Genomic DNA, 14,234 nt, shown 5'->3' with positions numbered 1-14,234 from the left:
GTCAGGTACACCAAGGCTAAACCTAAAAATCCTTGTTGCCTTCCTCCAGGGGCTGATGTCCACACCAGGGGGTGGAGCCAGGCAGTTGGTCTCCATCCACCAAGGAGTTCACAGTCCTGGATGCGGGAAAACCAGGCAGTTAGAGTTTGGAGGAGAAAGTGAGAGGAGCTGAGGAGTAGTGCAGTGAGAGTAGTGACAGAGGAAAGTGACAGTTTGAAAGCCTGAAGTTGGTCCGGGTGTGTGCCCCGGACCGAGACAGCAAGGATAGCAGACGGAGGTGACCGTCTGCAGTGGAGGCTGATCGGAGTTGCCGTAAGGACCGCGGACGGGTGGTGGCCCGGCGGTACCGGACCGGTACACAAGGAGAAGCCAGCACCATTGGCAGGGGCCTTTCGGATCCCGGCAAGGCTAGGAGTCGCCGTGAATTTGCCAAATCCGTCAGTGAAGGGGACCTCCTGGGTCTCCAAACAACTAAGTCCCGATTGAAGGCAACAGTCCAACCGTATGAGAGAGACACCGCCACCGCCAAGGCACCAGTTTCTCAGGGCCAGCGCCTGCGGGCAAAGAGGGGCTCCTCCGGCCCATATCCAGGTCGGGGAGCGGGTTACCGGTGGGAACCCATCGCTACCAACATTGACTTAGGTGCAGGAAAAGAGACAGTCACCGCTAACTACCGGGGAAAAGCAACAGCAGCCGTCCGTGGGAACCGTCTTTCCAGCCATGTGTTTTACCGAGAACTGTGTCACCGTCTCAGGCTGAGTGAGTACCACCGTGCCGTGAGGCACAGCGCTCCCCCGCGACCCTGCACCTCACCAAGCCCTGCACCGGCCCTGCCATCCCTCATCCTTCACCTCATCACTGGGTCCCGGGACAACCACCCCCTACCCACGGAGGGGAGAACTAACAACTTTGCTGCTCCCTGTCACAGCTCCCGGGATCCCCATACAGAGCAGCGGTGGTGCTATCAAAGATCTCCACAACCGTGGGTGGCGTTACGGACAATAAACAATCCCAAAAACCAATCCCCTTTCACTCACGGGCGAGGAGCGCCGCTCGAGTCCCCGGGATCCGGCCCATCGCTCGAGCCACCGAGCAGCAGCAGGCCGCAGCAGCAGCAGCGGCCGGACCCGAGCAGTAGGGAGAGCGCTGCGTCCCCTTCTCCGCCCGCGACACGACATATTGGAGTGGAGGGACATGGCCACAGAACGGGGACTGGTCCCTAGACTAGAGGTGAAGAACCAACGTGCTCTGCTAGTAAAACCAGAGGCTAAGGACACATCTAGTACCAAAGCCAACTCCACACACGAATCCGCTGGAAGGTGACCACATAGGGCCAAGGGATAGAGCTTTAAGCCACCCGACAGGGCCCGCGGACACCGGCTCAGGGCACTGTATGCGTAGGCGCGGGACAGGTGGGTGAGAAGTCAGTGCAGGAAGACGACCAGGGAAGATATGAAAGAGAGGTGACAACAAATGGGCAGACTGGTTAAAGAGCGGAAGGCAAAACACTAGATGGGATCATGTACAGTATCTAAGGTCTTGGAAAAAAAAAGAAGTGTTTGGAGGTCAAGTTGGTTTCGTCTGAGATGATAGAAATGAGGCAGTAAAGGAGTGCGGCATCATCCAAGATGGTGCAGAGAAGAAGGACAGAGGATAGCATGGCTCTGAAGTGTACTGTGGTGGCTCTCGGTAGACTGGTGGCACACCATGTGGAGATGGGCTTTGGATATGATGGAGCATACAGAGGGGATGGGATGGATTTCTCACTTCAGCCTCCAGGAGATGGTAGAGGTTTAGGCTCATGTACTTAAATGGTTTGGGTTCTAATGTAGGGGAAATGGACGGAGCCTACTTCTTTGCAGTAGAATTTGTCACATTTGGTAAGTATGGCCAATGGTGAGCAAACCACAGTTCCACAGTTTTTTTGTATTTGTGGGCAATAAGGGGTATACAGACAAGTTCCTGTTCAGACAGATGAAAACAAAGTTTTCTCAAGAAAGATAGAGGGAGGTTGCGCACCAATATTTTAGACAGTAGCGCACAGAATGTCAGCCGTCCGGCCGCGCCCTCATTCGCTTGCAGCATAAACACTACAAACTGGTTGTTACTTGCTGCATTGACAATTCTCATGGGAACATTCTTGAAGGGTCAGAACTACGACCCTTGCAATATACTTGCCAAAACTGTTAAAAGTGACACCTGCAAAACTCGAAGAAATGTCTTATTAAGGCTACATTCACATGACCGTTACGTTTTTGCGGTCCGCAAAAAAGGTCCGTTTTTTTCACAAATGCATCCATGTGACATCCGTTCTGTTCCGTATATGGTCCGTCTGTCATCCGCGTGCCTTCCGTTTTTTTGCGGACTGCAAAACACGGAAGCAGCTAGATAGATAAATAGATATAGATAGATAGAGGGAAAAATAGAGTGATGAATGAATGAATGAATGAATGGAGGGATAGATAGAGGGATAGATAGACTGATAGAGGGATAGATAGATAGAGGGATAGATAGAGGGATAGATAGATAGATAGAGGGATAGATAGATAGATAGAGGGATAGATAGATAGATAGAGGGATAGATAGATAGATAGATAGAGGAATAGATAGATAGATAGATAGAGGGATAGAGGGATAGATAGATAGAGGGATAGATAGATAGATAGATAGAGGGATAGATAGATAGATAGAGGGATAGATAGATAGATAGAGGGATAGATAGATAGATAGATAGAGGGATAGATAGATAGAGGGATAGATAGATAGATAGATAGAGGGATAGATAGATAGATAGAGGGATAGATAGATAGATAGATAGAGGAATAGATAGATAGATAGATAGATAGAGGGATAGAGGGATAGATAGATAGAGGGATAGATAGATAGATAGATAGAGGGATAGATAGATAGATAGAGGGATAGATAGATAGATAGAGGGATAGATAGATAGATAGAGGGATAGATAGATAGATAGATAGATAGATAGAGGGATAGATAGATAGAGGGATAGATAGATAGATAGATAGAGGGATAGATAGATAGATAGAGGGATAGATAGATAGAGGGATAGATAGATAGAGGGATAGATAGATAGAGGGATAGATAGATAGAGGGATAGATAGATAGAGGGATAGATAGATAGAGGGATAGATAGATAGATAGAGGGATAGATAGATAGAGGGATAGATAGATAGAGGGATAGATAGATAGATAGATAGATGAGAAGGACTTATATAATGTCCCACTACCCCAGCATTTTGCACCCTTTGGTGCCTTTCATGTGGCACTAAAGTGTGCCTAGCCTTGTATTTAGCCAAAAAATAAATAAATAATTTAACAAAACCCGACATGGGGTCCCCCCAATTTTTTTTTGCTAGCTCTTGTAAAGCAGATGGCTGCAGCCTGCAGACCACAGCTGGCAGCTTCACCTTGGCTGGTAATCCAAAACAGAGGGCACCCCATGCTGTTATTTTAAATTAAATAAATAATTTTAAACAAAATAAAACGTGGGGTCCCCCCAAATTGGATCATCAGCCAAGGTAAAGCGGACAGCTGTGGTCTGGTATTCTCAGACAAGGGAGGTCCGCGGTTCTTGGACCCTTACTAGCCTAAGAATAGCAGGCCGCAGCCACTCCTAAAGTGGCGCATCCATTAGATACGCCAATCCTGGTGCTTTTCCCAAGCTCATCCCAATGCCTTAGTGCAGTGGCAAACAGGGTAATATATGCGGTTGATACCAGATGTGTTATCACCTGGCATCAAGCCCTGGGTTTAGTGATGTCACAGCGTCTATCAGATACAGACATCACTAACCCAGTCAGTAATAAAAAAAAATAGACAACAAACTAATTTTTATTTGAAAAACACTCCCCAACACATTGCCTCATTCACCAATTTATTGAAATTAAAAAACAAATCCAGTCCAGCGTAATCCAATAAGGGGGTCCCACGACGATCAATACTCACTGTTCCAGTCAATGAAGAACAGAACATTCCCCATTGGCTGGGAGAGCCGTGCAGTGATCTGAGCTAACCTCATGAGGTCATCCCAGGTCACTGCAGGGTATGACCAACGCTGACTCCAGGAGGTTAGCTAGGTACATTACCTGCAGTGATGAATTCCTGCACTCCTGACGTCAGCGCTGGTCACTGACTTCTATGTCCGCCTCGTTCTCAGATCACCTCTCACGAGCAGCCCGTGACGTCACCGCTAGTCACAGTCTCGGGCCACCCGTGAGAGGTGATGTGCAAACGTGGTGGTCAGTGACAAGCGCTGACGTCAGGAGTGCAGGATTTCATCACCGCACGTAATGAACTTTACTAACCTCCTGACGGCAACACTCATCATCCCCGTGGCTGTTCAGACTGCAGTGCGAGAAGCTGCGGGGCTGGAGCGGGAGCAGGACACAGGCTGCACGAGCACCGATGGAAGTCAAATGGAAGTGCTTCTGTGCGGCTTCCAGGGATTTTGCGGGCCCACTTGTATTGCGTCACGGTCCGTTATTACGGAACAGACTAGGACATGTTTCATAATAACGGAACGGACATCCGATGTGCTTTTTTGTAGGACTTGACTTACTTCCATGTGTCATCCGATCCTACACAAAAGACATTGAAAAGATGCGACTTGTTGGGTCATGTATTGGCTGTCACCAATAAGTGATCGATCGTTATTCGTCAGGATGTCATATCACTCTCCAGGAACAGCGGCGTCAACTTCCAGGAACAGCGGCGTCAATGTTCCTGGACCAGCGCTGGTGTGGGAGCAGGATATGGGTTGTTTTTATTTTAATTTGGGTCCTGAATTAATTAAGCCGGGGGTGGTGTCTAGTAGTGGACAACACCTTTAAGTGCTGCCCATTTTTATAGGGCATTTCACAGGTACTCCATATGATAACCATTAAAGCTGGAAAACTGGGTTCGGGAATTGTCCAAAAACGCAGATGTGAACTCCACCTTAACACACCCCAAAAATATAGCTCATCACACCAGACCACCTAATTTAATACAGTCAATATTCCAGACACCTGTATTAGTTTTTAGGGGGGCTGAGAAGCTATATTTTTGGGGGTTCACACTTGTGTTTTTGGACAATTCCCGAACCCAGTTTTACAGCTTTAATGGTTGTAATATGGACTGTGACCTGTCCTATATAAATGGTTGGCCAGTGTAGGTACAGCGAGCAGGATAAGTGGAACCACTGGACCACAGTGAGAACCCAGGCTTATCCTTTAGTGGGAGGGGTTTAACTAATTGCCCACCGCAAGAAGGACTCCAGGAACTGCTCCCAGGTCAGTGATCGAGACTGTGGCAGCTGATCCCCAGGACAGGACACGGAAAAGGGTACGGACACAGATACAGATACAGGTACAGGTGAGAAGACCGGGGCAGATAGGCAGGTACGTACAGGTATTGTGGGCACAGCAGGGACAGACAGGTATAGAAAGGCCTGGTGACAGGGTGACGGACACAGGGATAACAGGACCTGACAACTAGCAAGCTAGCAGACTGAAACACTGATTAGGAGTGATGCACAGGCACCTCCCCTAATGGGAGGGTGCCTTAAATACATAGTGATTCTCAGCCATAGGCTGAGAAGCATTTCCTGGAAAAAAACATGTTGCCCTTTTTAAGAGGAGGTCTGGTGTATGTGCGTGCGTCTTAGGTGCACTCCCTGGAACCCTGTGCGGCATGTACAGGGTCTGGGAGAAGAGGAAGGCAGGAGAACACGTTGATGGCCGCCCAGCATCAGGAAAGAATGGGACCCGGCCAGGGCGGTGAGTAAGTCAGCGTCCCTGCAGGGATGCCAGCACTACATTCAGTAGAAGAGATGGGTGCCGGTAAATAACATAAAACGTCTTTCTCCTTATCGTCAATTTATTAAAGGTTCTAAAAGATATTTCAACATTTTTTTAGGGAGTCGGTCATGAACTTTATGGCCACTAAAGTAATTTCAGAGCCAAGTGGGCAGGTAAAATAAAGAAAGCACACATAGCTTAGTGTCCGCATCTATACTTGAGCTGGTTATAGTCACCAAATAGTTGTCAGATGAACTATCATTGAGTTGACAGATCTCTTTCCCGACTCCCCCATACACAGGAGTGCTTGGCTTTGTGTTGCCGAGCTCTCCATGAGAGACCCGCAGCCAGATCGGTTTATCTCACCACCAAGCAAGATGATTGTGGAACTGGATTCTAAATGCCCTATCTCTGCTCCCTGACAGATCACTTCACATACTCGAGAGGCCCCCATACAAATGTGGCTGATCCGTCTTCCTTGAATTTGGCAGGTTTGGTCAACTTATCTAAATGTATATATGGGCCTCGACTTTTTCAGAGAAACTAAATTTGATCCATTGTGCAAATGAGATGAAAAGTTCTACAAGGGCGTTTTCATTCCCAGCAAGTGCTCCAGGCCTTAGTGGTAAAGCCGCCAAATACTGAAATTCTGTGGCTCTGAAACTTTGAGCAGGTGCCATTCGTATCCACCCTGGGGCATGCACATGGACAACATGACAGCGAGCCTATTGCCCATGGCAAAGAGAGTACAAAGCATGCAATGGGCAGAGAACACACATGGCACATGCACAAGATTTCAGGCACAGTAAAAGGTTCTATAAAAGGCCAACCTCAGAAAGCCAAAGCCCTTGTTGGGAATGGAGATTGGGACACCTCTTTGACACCGTAAATCAAAATTAATTTTCTCTGCAATACTAGGTCCATATGGGGCCAAAATATATTGTTTGCTCTAGTGTTTTACTACCTGGCCATATAATGCTTTAGTGGTCAAAAAGCTCACAACAGATGCCCTTTCAATACTTTTGGAATCTGAAGACAAGGTACTAGACTTAACTTATTCCCACAAACCCATTTAGTCCACAACTGAACTATCCCCATTCCTGGGGTCCCAATAGTCTGTGCATTTCTCGAATACCATAATTGGAGCTATAATTACTTTAATGGCCAATGGCCATAACGACTCAGCATCTGGCCACTTGTGTGAGTGGTGCACAATTCTTAATTAGGCCAGATGTATAATTCCTTTGTTTGGTATATCAAGAAAAGTTGACCGTTGTCTCATGTCAGACTGATCGGAGCCCTATTGTCTGTTAAATGCGGATTGCCTGTGAAATGAGAATTGCCTCAGCCCTTTTTACTACATAATTCAGAGGAAAATCATGCAGTTCGATTGCACTAGTGACTAATGAAAGAACAGCGATCTCCCACCAATCCTACAAGACAATACAATACAATACCCTGAAATTAGAACTGAGGAGTATAAAAGGGGCATTCCTCCTGTCACCAGAATCATATTGTATTTCAGCCTAGGATCCACAGTTCCAGCTGAAGATTCACAGAACTGCTTCAAGATTCATTCATTCTACAAGACTTCAGCCTATGACCCACAGTTCCAGCTGGGGGATCACAGAACTGCTTCAATGCATTCATTCATTTTACAGGACTTCAGCCCAGGATCCATGGTTCCAGTTGGAGGATCACAGAACTGCTTCACTGCTCAATGCTGAGCCCACAAATTCGCTTGGAGAACCCAGGTTGGGACAATTTGGTCACCTGGCTACATATCTTGCTGTGTTCGTTCAGCTTTATAAGCTTGCCGCTATCTCCTCTCAGTGAGTGCCCACCAAAAACGGGGTGCTGCTGGCTGGGATAGTGGCCCTAGAAGCCCCAAAGTCACAAAGATTCTAATCCCTGGGGGGCTAGCGGAAGGGTGAGACTGTCGCTTGTGCCATCTTGTGTTCTTGCTGGGAATGTACAATGTGTTTTTGCCTGTTGGTGAACCAATAAAGTCTTACTAGTGTGTGGTTCCCGCACCCTGCATTGTCTGATTAGTGTTTTGCCCACGCTGAAGCAGTGCGGGTGTTCAATGAGATGAACCCTGGTCCGTGCGGTCTTTCTGAAGACAGCCAGGCCAAAGGACGAGAGCACCCACTGACCCACATGTCTCCACAGTGGCCATAAAACGTTTGGTGGAATATCTTGCAAAAGACTATTTCCGATACACATCACTTTATCTTCTGCTCGAACGTCTGATTTGGGCGAGCGTTCCGGGCTACTTGCCTGTGTGAACACATCCACCAAGCAAACGAAAAATGATCAAAATTATCTTTTCAAGCAGATAATGTGCCTGTCCTAATGTACGATCACTTTTTGGGTGGAAACGCTTTACAACTGCATCCGTAAACTGTAAAGATCATCACTTTCTCTGGAGGATCCAGCAACTCCATCCAGTGCCCAAAAATCGATGGCTCCCACAGAGGATTGTGCAAAGCTTTACCTTCTCTGCAGGGAATCTGACAATCGGAAACTAAGTTCACCAACAAATTATCGGTGAAAGCCAAGGACCAGCCTATGTTCATTGCATCACGGATGGCCCTTCCTACAGCGAGGGATTGTCCAACAACCCCACCTTTCTAATTAAAGGCAGCACATGACCTCTTCAGTATTTCTACAAATCTATCCAAGCCTACCTCATCTGATACGGTCTGCTATTACCATATAACATAAGTGTATTTTATGTATCCCACTCGATGGTGAAAAGGGTGTAAGCAGTTACCAGACACCTCCAGTGATGGCTTATATTATGTGAGTAAAAAAACAAACTGGACATGTTGAAATCCAACATGCCCCATCCTTCCTTCCACTGACATCTCCTGTCAGGGGAGATTATGGTCTCCGCCATACACATTCGATTGTGCCTGGTTTCACTGAAATTGCTGAGTTCATCCAATATCCATTTGTTTAACCTGTGGCCCCCACAATGACAGGATTGGGGGTCCCATCTGAATGAAGCAGTACTGTGAGGAGCTTCTTTAACCATTTTCAGGCTCGGTGGTCACTCGTGCTCTACAGCTCCCGTAGATCAAAAGTTAAAAAGAGGTCACATGTACTCCATCACTACATTCACACGCGGAAATGGGACCCCCATTCTCGTAATCCAACATTGACCATCTATCCGGTGGATATGGCCTAAGTGTTGTTTGTGGGATAACCTCTTTAAGACTGTATCATACATACATTAATGATATACATGGCTACAGACCTTCTGCATAATAGCAACTGTCCGAATCTCTCAAGCAAAAAAAAAAAGCCGGATCCGAGTCTGAGGCACGGTGAGGTCAGACGTGGGTGAGCTGGATTCCTTCACAAAAAAATGTTATCTGTGGTCTGAAATAAATCCCCCACTTGTCACTGTATCCTCAATACTTGTCCTAGATCCCCCCACCTTACCCTCCATCCATCATCATACTGACCGTCCTGTCCTGGTGCACACACAGCGCCGTACATAGGACCGGTGTACGAGCAGACATCAGGTCTCGGGAGCCCGTTGACTTTGGTCATAAACGGCCCAGCACCGGTGAAACTGGACACGTCCACACGGGTGGTCTTCCCAAGTGTCCTAACCTGACACTAGTCGTTCAATATGGAGATTTCTCATTTTTTTCCCATCCATCACCTCCAAATCGCCATATTACACCCCATATCCACACAGTTAGGTTCTGTCTGACCACTCGTAACATCCATGTCCACACAGATCAGGTCCACACGGGTGGTCTTCCCAAGTGTCCTAACCTGACACTAGTCGTTCAATATGGAGATTTCTCATTTTTTTCCCATCCATCACCTCCAAATCGCCATATTACACCCCATATCCACACAGTTAGGTTCTGTCTGACCACTCGTAACATCCATGTCCACACAGATCAGGTCCACAATATCTGCTGCATCTAAGCCTATCATGTAGTCAAGCCTATATACGATACAGTCATTATATGATCCACTATATAAATGGGTACAGACCTTCTCCAGCGCAGCAGCGTCTCTCTCCAATGTGATCTGCGGCCAGTGTTGTGGGACAATTAGTTCTGAGATGAAACCCCCTCCTCCCACTTGTCATCCTCGAGACTTGTCCTAGATTTCCCCACCTCCCCCTCAGGCTGTTAGCTGCAGAGCAACAATTATCTCTGTGCAAAAGTCTTAACAAAACTTGCCGCACACATAAGGTGCACACATGTTATACCCCACCCGAGTCCCCAACGCATAATTAACACAAACGACAGAGCAGACGTGGCAAAAAAACACACAAAAAATTAGTGACGGAGCGACACAACACCCGCTGTTGGAACGGGCACTGATGAGCTTCCAGTCAGACAAGGTCAGACCAACGTTTGTGGCCACACAAGCCCAACCAATATGGCGACCTGTGTCCACCAATCGATGAGCTACCCTGACACAAAGCCAGAGATATGCTTGACCTGTCCTCTAAATCAACACCCTTAGGCATCTGTGCCGCCCCCATGCCAGCAGCCGGCGCTGCTCGGATCCGGTCCTTCAGGGGTGGTGGCTCGAGGGTCTCCGGACCTGGGGGTCTTGCGGACACGCTGAATAAAAGAGGGGGACGTAGATGTACGGGCTAGGCCGTATTAAGTTCGTGATACCACCCACGGTGTGTGGTGAGGTGAGACACCACCGCTGCCGTTGTGGAGCACCCGGGGGAGATGTTGTGGCAGCTAGTTGTTAACCCCTCCGTGGGTAGGGATGGTGGCCCCGGGACCCGGTGACTCAGGTGCAGGGTATAGTGACGACAGGGGAATGCTTGTTTACTCACAGTCAATAAATCACACAAGTCTCTGGTAAACCAAGGTGCTGGTGGCCGGTGCCGCGGCCGGTTGCATTCGGGTCCCCTACCCAGGCTGGTGGTCTCTATCCTTTTCCTCTGCACTGACTTTGTGTAAATTGACTTCCTAGTTTGGAACTCAGAAGTCCGCTCCCGGCTGGATGTGGCCTAAGGAGCCGTGCCCACAGACGCTGGGATCTATGTGCCCTGGCGGTGACCTCTTATCCCTATCGGTGGGCTGTTGTCTTCTATGATGGACTTTGGGTGGGACAGAACCTCTAGTCCTGGCCTCAATCGGTTAATTAACCAGTTCCGCTTGATTCCGGTCCTGGCGTCAGGGTCCGAGTACCCCCCTTTGTGCTCCGGTTTCCGGGTCACTTCCCCGTGTCGGTACCGGCGGGCTACAACCCTGTCCCGGTCCACCTCGGTTCTGCCGAGCTGTCTTCCCGTCTCCTGCTGACGGAGACCACCGTCTGCCTCCTAGCCAGTGGCATCAGGGATCCTACCGTGGTACCGTTTAACTTGAACTTTCCTGCTGGAGCTACACTTAGCTCCAGCCCACACTCCTCTCCAAACTGAACCACAGACTAATCTGCTTTGCTTTCCCGCCCCGGGCTGTCTGGACCCCTGGGTGGGCGTGTCCCAACCGCCTGGTCATGCCCACTGGTGTGTCTATCTTTCCCTAAGGGGGGGGTGACTAGGGTTTCTGGTTGGCTGTGTGTTTCCTAGTGAGGGAAGGTGTTATGTGGGGGCCTATTTGTGACTACCTGGTTTTGCCACGGAGTCACATTCCCCCTTGGTTAAACACAGACCGTCCGTGGGCTGTCTGACCACCACCATTTATTTAACTGGAAAAGATAAAAAGATGAACAGTTACAAGTATAATGACATATTTACAATTAAGTATATTTTGTTTTCTTCCCTTACGGGAGGCATGTTACTTTAACGTTGCACATTTAACACCGGGACGGGACGGACCGGGTCCTTCTCACTTCACCCACCCAAAACAACCTGCCCCCTGGTGCCACCACTAAGCACTGGTGCGTACCTCTTGCCCAAGTCCAGGGTAGGTCCGGGTGTTGCCGAAACGGTCGGGTAAAAAGTTCCTTACCCGGCAGTCCTTTTTCAAGGGCCCCACATCCAGGGGACCCCTGACCCGGAGGGTAGTCACCGGTTTTGCTGGTGACAGGGCCTCGGCCGACACTACAGGCCCATCCTCCAACCAGCCTCTCCAGAGACTGCGGCTTGGTGAGAAGGTTGGTCAGGGATTATTTACAAGACCCAAAAGTTTATGGGCTGGCTCGCAAGTTCAAAGCCATTGTCTTTGTTAATTGTAAATGGGTACTAGAAAGCACACACGGTCCCAACGAGGACTTTAACTGAAGGTAGCCGGGAACTGCTACCTAAACACTTCAATCTTCATACTCGGGACTGGAGAGTGGCGGACAGGGGTGGACGTGCAGCTGGGCACCCATTCTCACCCTCCTTCTGACGTCAAGGGCACACCACCCCCTTTCTCCACAATGCCGGGTGTAGGTCACTAGCTCCCCGGGCTCCAGGTCCTGGTCGGGGTGGCCAACAGGCAGATGAGGGGCCACGTCCTCTGGGACACAAATATTTCGGCCTCCATGCCTGGCTCGTATATAAACCCCCATCCCTTTGGGGGTTAAAATGCCGGACCTGGCCTTCATACGTCGGGCCTCTCACCCGAAAAATGGCATTCCTTAGGTTGTCCTTTTCCGTATAGGCCCGGAACAAGACTTCCGCCTTCCGTTTTTCTCGAGCGGCGATCTCTTTTCCCAGCTGGCGCCGCTGCCGCTCCCAGTACGGAGCGTCTGCTGCCTGCTCCGGTTCAACCTGCGCGGGGGGCGGGCCCAGCCGGAGTCCCTCAGTGCCGGCTACGACCGGCACATTCGGCAATGGGGGACTCCGCTGTGACGTGGCCCACTCAGCTGCCTTGCAGCTGCATCCCCGCTGTGCCTCAGCCGAGGCCGGGAATCTGGGAGTGGCCAGCGTTGCCTGCTGTGCTGGCTTCTGGTCGGGGACCGCCTCCGCCGTGGCCGGGCGGACTGCCGGGGCCGTTATTGTCTTAGGTGTGGCTTATCCCGGGACCGGGATCGCTGTATTATAAGGGGGAAACTGTGTGGGGGACTGTGAAGGCCACCCCATTGAGTAGGGACGAGAGGCTGGGGGTTCCATAATACTGTGTGTGGAGAGGCACTATGGGAACATACCTGTTTGGGGGGAATGTACTGTACTGTGGGAACATTATACTCTTTTGAGAGGCATTATATGAGGTGGAAGCTATTACACTGTGTGAGTGGGTTGAGGGAGCCCACCATACTGTGTGGCATCACCATATGTGAGGGACATCATACTGGGCAACATGGTGGTGCAGTGGTTAGCACTTGCAGCGCTGGGGTCCTGGGTTCAAATCCCTCCAAGTAGAAAATCTGCAAGGAGCTTTTATGTTCTCTCCATGTTTGCATGGGTTCAACCGGTTTCCTCCAACAATCCAAAGACATAGTGATAAAAATTTTAGATTGTGAGTCCCACTGGGGACAGTGATGATAATGTTTATAAAGCGCTGTGGAATATGATTGCGCTATATATGTAAAAATCATACTGCGGAAAGGTGATTCAGGGGGCATGTTATTGTGACGAGGTACTGATAGGGAATCGTACTGTGTTGGGAGCGCTGTGGGGTCTGGGGGCATATTATTGTGTTGGGATGCTGTGAGGTCTGGGGGCATATTATTGTATTGGGGTACTGGTGGGGAATTATACTGTGATGGGGGTGCTGTGAGGTCTGGGGGTATTTTATTGTGTTGGGGTGCTTGTGGGGAATCATACTGTGTTGGGGTGCTGTGGGGTCTGGGGCAAATTATTGTGTTGGGGTGCTGGTGGTGAATCATACTGTGTTGGGGTGCTGTGGGGTCTGGGGCATATTATTGTGTTGGGGTGCTTGTGGTGAATTATACTGTGATGGGGTGCTGTGGGGTCTGGGGGTATATAATTGTGTTGGGGTGCTTGTGGGGAATCATACTGTGTTGGGGTGCTGTGGGGTCTGGGGCATAATATTGTGTTGGGGTGCTGGTGGGGAATCATACTGTGTTGGGGTGCTGTGGGGTCTGGGGCATATTATTGTGTTGGGGTGCTGGTGGGGAATCATACTGTGTTGGGGTGCTGTGGGGTCTGGGGCATATTATTGTGTTGGGGTGCTGGTGGGGAATCATACTGTGTTGGGGTGCTGTGGGGTCTGGGGCATAATATTGTGTTGGGGTGCTGGTGGGGAATCATACTGTGTTGGGGTGCTGTGGGGTCTGGGGCATATTATTGTGCTGGGGTGCTGGTGGGGAATCATACTGTGTTGGGGTGCTGTGAGGTCTGGGGCATATTATTGTTTTGGGGTGCTGGTGGGGAATCATACTGTGTTGGGGGTGCTGTGAGGGATTCACTGTGGTATCATACTGTGTGTGAGGGCATTTCTGTGGCGTCCATGAAAAGGACATTGTAGTGGATGAAAACCAGAGGTTTCAGTAGCGACACAATTACTGTGCACGTGCCACCATCTATGTTTCTCACCCTATCTTTAAACT

General features: G+C 49.4%; 1 protein-coding gene across 3 annotated transcripts in view; it reads right to left on the bottom strand.

Moving 5' to 3' along the window:
• Nucleotides 1-14,234, bottom strand: part of LOC142304328 (deoxyhypusine synthase-like) — a 93,754-nt gene that overhangs the window by 22,160 nt on the left and 57,360 nt on the right. The window contains exon 1 of one of the 3 annotated variants that reach the window (XM_075346610.1): nt 9,819-9,836. The exons of the other annotated variants lie outside the window; for them this stretch is intronic. The gene's annotated coding sequence lies outside the window, so the exon portion shown is untranslated. Of the gene's footprint in view, nt 1-9,818; nt 9,837-14,234 lie in introns of those variants that run through there. 3 annotated transcript variants of the gene reach the window in all.

Source organism: Anomaloglossus baeobatrachus, chromosome 4, assembly GCF_048569485.1.
Source record: "Anomaloglossus baeobatrachus isolate aAnoBae1 chromosome 4, aAnoBae1.hap1, whole genome shotgun sequence".
NCBI classification, from domain to species: Eukaryota; Metazoa; Chordata; class Amphibia; order Anura; family Aromobatidae; genus Anomaloglossus; species Anomaloglossus baeobatrachus.
Note: the sequence above shows the minus strand (reverse complement) of the source record. Positions and strands in the feature narration are given on the sequence as shown.